A 5,080-nucleotide genomic window follows, 5' to 3' on the forward strand; every position below is an offset into this window, starting at 1 on the left:
GCCCCCTCCCTTGCTCCTTTCCCCTCCTTTCCACTAAAGCCCAATAAGGCCCATATACCTACCGGGGGGTTCCGATAACTTCCCGGAGCTCCGGTATTGTCCCAATCTCATCCGGAACCTTTCCGGTGTCCAAATATAGTCGTCCAATATATCGATCTTCATGTCTCGACTATTTCGAGACACCTCGTCATGTCCGTGATCTCATCTGAGACTCCGGACAACCTTCAGTACATCAAAACACATAAACTCATAATATAACTGTCATCTTACTTTAAGCGTGCGGACCCTATGGGTTCGAGAACAATGTAGACATGACCGAGACACATCTCCGGTCAATAACCAATAGCGGAACGTGGATGCTCATATTGGTTCCTACATATTCTACGAAGATCTTTATCGGTCAAACCGCATAACAACATACGTTGTTCCCTTTGTCATCCGTATGTTACTTGCCCGAGATTCGATCGTCGGTATCTCAATATCTAGTTCAATCTCATTACCGGCAAGTCTCTTTACTCGTTACGTAATGCATCATCTCGTAACTAACTCATTAGTTACATTGCTTGCAAGGCTTATAGTGATGTGCATTACCAAGAGGCCCCAGAGATACCTCTCCGACAATTGGAGTGACAAATCCTAATCTCGAAATACGTCAACTCAACAAGTACCTTCGGATACACCTGTTGAGCACCTTTATAATCACCCAGTTACGTTGTGACGTTTGGTAGCACACAAAGTGTTCCTCCGGTAAGCGGGAGTTACATAATCTCATAGTCATAGGAACATGTATAAGTCATGAAGAAAGCAATAGCAACATACTAAACGATCAAGTGCTAAGCTAATGGAATGGGTCAAGTCAATCACATCATTCTCCTAATGATGTGATCCCGTTAATCAAATGACAACTCATGTCTATGGTTAGGAAACTTAACCATCTTTGATTTACGAGCTAGTCAAGTAGAGGCATACTAGTGACACTATGTTTGTCTATGTATTCACACATGTATTATGTTTCCGGGTAATACAATTCTAGCATGAATAATAAACATTTATCATGATATGAGGAAATAAATAATAACTTTATTATTGCCTCTAGGGCATATTTCCTTCACCGAGGATGGGAGGCTCAACCTCGCCACGGAAGCCGCGGACTCAGCGGCGCTAGAGCCTGATGTCTACTACACAACCTTCTTCTTGTAGACGTTGTTGGGCCTCCAAGTGCAGAGGTTTGTAGGACAGTAGCAAATTTCCCTCAAGTGGATGACCTAAGGTTTATCAATCCGTGGGAGGCGTAGGATGAAGATGGTATCTCAAACAACCCTGCAACCAAATAACAAAGAGTCTCTTGTGTCCCCAACACACCCAATACAATGGTAAATTGTATAGGTGCACTAGTTCGGCGAAGAGATGGTGATACAAGTGCAATATGGATGGTAGATATAGGTTTTTGTAATCTGAAAATATAAAAACAGCAAGGTAACTAATGATAAAAGTGAGCGTAAACGGTATTGCAATGGTAGGAAACAAGGCATAGGGTTCATACTTTCACTAGTGCAAGTTCTCTCAACAATAATAACATAGATAGATCATATAACAATCCCTCAACATGCAACAAAGAGTCACTCCAAAGCCACTAATAGCGGAGAACAAACGAAGAGATTATGGTAGGGTACGAAATCACCTCAAAGTTATTCTTTCAGATCGATCTATTCCAGAGTTCGTACTAGAATAACACCTTAAGACACAAATCAACCAAAACCCCAATGTCACCTAGATACTCCATTGTCACCTCAAGTATCCGTGGGCATGATTATACGATATGCATCACACAATCTCAGATTCATCTATCCAACCAACACAGAGTACTTCAAAGAGTGCCCCAAAGTTTCTACCGGAGAGTCAAGAAAACATGTGCCAACCCCTATGCATAGGTTCATGGGCGGAACCCGCAAGTTGATAACCAAAACATACATCAAGTGGATCACGTGATATCCCATTGTCAGCACAGATAAGCACGGCAAGACATACGTCAAGTATTCTCAAATCATTAAAGACTCAATCCAATAAGATAACTTCAAGAGGAGAACTCAATTCATCACAAGAGTGTAGAGGGGGGAGAAACATCATAAGATCCAACTATAATAGCAAAGCTCGCGATACATCAAGATCGTGCCATAGAGAGAACACGAGAGAGAGAGATCAAACACATAGCTACTGGTACATACCCTCAGCCCTGAGGGTGAACTAATCCCTCCTCGTCATGGAGAGCACCGGGATGATGAAGATGGCCACCGGTGATGGATCCCCCTTCCGGCAGGGTGCCGGAACGGGCTCCCGAGAGGTTTTTGGTGGCTATAGAGGCTTGCAGCTGCGGAACTCCCGATCTATCTTCGTCTTCGATGTTTTTAGGGTACGTGGACTTATATAGGCGAAATAAGTCGGTCGGGGGAGCCTCTAGGGGCCCAAGAGACAGGGGGTGGGCGCGCCCTCCTATCACTTGGCTTCCTCGAGCCTTCCCTGGCTTGAACTCCAAGTCTCCCCGATCATATCCTTTCCAAAAATCACGCTCCCGAAGGTTTCATTCCGTTTGGACTCCGTTTGATATTCCTTTTCTTCGAAATACTGAAACAGGCAATAAAACAGCAAATGGGCTGGGTCTCCGGTTAGTAGGTTAGTCCCAAAAAATGATATAAATGTGTAAAATAAAGCCCCAAAACATTCAAAAGGGGTAATGTCGGGGATATACCCCGTGGCGTAAACCGGCCGGAAGTATAACCCGGCCGGACTGGACGACTCACTGGTAACCCGCCTGGTGCTTGGCGGTTCACGGGCTACCCGCCCGGTCTTGGTGGTTCATTAGTAACCCGATGGGCGGGTTAGATGGATGAAGAGGCCCAAGGCCCAGAAGGCCGGTTCACGTTTAATGGTGGGACGGTTTATGAGGAAAGCGTAAGGACTATTCTCCTACAAAGGAAGCAAGACTAGGAATCCACTTGTAATAGAGTAATCCTAATTCTACTAGGACTAGTCATGTAACCCGCCCCTTCAACATATATAAGGAGGGGCAGGGCTCCCCAAAGAGGGACAAGTAAGAAGCAATAATCTCTAGGGTTAGACACAACTAGAGGAGAGCCGGTTTACCGGCGACTCTCTCATGAGCATAATGAGACCTATCCTCAAACAGCATGTAGGGCTATTACCGGATGATGTTTCCCGGGGCCCGAAGCTGTCTAAATCCTTGTCTTGTGTGTTGCGTCTCTCGACCCGATCAACCCCTCTCAAGCTACCGCATAGATGCGCTGGCCCCGCGACTAAGTCCTGACACTAAGGACATCTGCCGTGACAAATCTACGACAGTTGGCGCCCACCGTGGGGCCTGCGCACGGTGGTGTCAAGTTCTTGAAGGGATCTTTCTCAGGGATCGAGAAGTTCGCAATTTTTTCCTATGAAGAAGAGCCGGTTTGAAAAAGATTTACATTAGAAGTTAGGGTTGCATGGCGCGGCATGGCGTGTGCTTGTGATCCGACGATCCGCCACCAGATCAAATTTTAGAGTATGTTCCTGAGGCGAAGGAGTTTCTCCACCGCAGATTATATCCGTACGTACGACTTGTGGTCTAATCGGAGGCAGCACTACCGATCCGTCAAGACCTGCCAATTAGTCAAAACGGCGTGTTCAATATTTAAGACCCAGAGGAAATTAGGGTTGCAATAGCGCAACTACCATAACTCGCCGAGATCGAGAGAAGATTTTTTTCCGCCGAAGCCAAACTACTACGGAAGTCAACCGAAGCTATCAGCAGTTTCCGCTGCAGGGTCAGTGGCCGGGTCCAATTGATACTCTATCGACAAGAAGCAGTCCAATCAGCCGGAATATTGCTGCTACACGTAGAGAAATCCCAAGCTACAAGTCCCGAGGGAATCAACTGTTGCTCCTGCTATTTTGAACGTGGAGAACAAATCAACTCTAAAAGTACTTCCATTAGTACGTAATGAAGATTAGTATTGTTGAGTACTACTGAATCTGTTTACTCTCTCATGCAATTGCCTGACACACACACGGATTGAGGGAGATAGAAATATGGAAAGCAAGAGCTGTCAAGGGAACCGGATTTGCCACCTCAGCGGCCGTGTCGCCTCTGCCATGTGACCGGCCTGCTCCGGACCGGTTACGGCTCCGCCCATGCCTCCGTGAGCTGACCCGCTGGATCCACTTCCACCTACGCCCCCAGCCGCCTCCGTTACCCGCTTCAACTGCAGCGGGGGAGAGCCGCCGGCCGCTCTCCACCACCAGGCCAGGCTCCGCCCCGCGCGCCCTGTACTGCCTTGCGCCTTCGAGCGCCCGTGGCTGAGCCGCCCGGGTTATCTTTGCCTCCGCCGGCGGCCGGGTTGCCTCCGCATCGCCGGCTCGAAGCATCTCCCTCACCACGCCCAGCCACCTCCCAGCGTGTGCCGTCTCCGGTCCGTTCTGCCCTCCACCACGAGCGGTCGCGTCGCGGCGACTGTACCTGCGCTAACCCGTCGCCGGTTCGGCCGTGCCTCTTCAACCCGCCGCTGTGGCGGACGCACTTCAAACAACTCGCCGGAGCGTCCACGCCTTGCTCCGGTTCACTGTTTCACCAGCGCTACTCCGTCACTCCTGCCATGGTTCAGCATGCTGAGCTGACCCGCCATAGCCGCGGTCTTCACCTCCATTGCCGAGTGCCCGTGCCTCTGCTCTAAACCGCCACTGTGTTGGAGCACACTGAGCGTCGCTTCACGGTGCATTGTGCTGTGCTGAGCCGCGGAGCACTGTTGTGCTGATTTCAAACCCCGAGGCATCAATTCATAAGCTACTGGTGCTATGACATTGTGGGAAAAGGTTGAAGATAATTTCATCAACTATAAGTGCTACTGACAAGTACTAGGTGCTCACGTAGTACTGTTCCTGCAAGTCTTTCTGTACAAACTGAAGGAAAAAGTCTGAGGCTGAGATGCCCGGCGCCCCTGAGTCGCCGCTTCCATCGCGATCGACCGCCTTACTCTGCTTTGCGCCGGGCGCCATCGCCTCACCCCCGAGTCGCCACCGGGTCACCGCTGAG

Source organism: Triticum dicoccoides, chromosome 5B, assembly GCF_002162155.2.
Source record: "Triticum dicoccoides isolate Atlit2015 ecotype Zavitan chromosome 5B, WEW_v2.0, whole genome shotgun sequence".
Lineage (NCBI taxonomy): Eukaryota > Viridiplantae > Streptophyta > Magnoliopsida > Poales > Poaceae > Triticum > Triticum dicoccoides.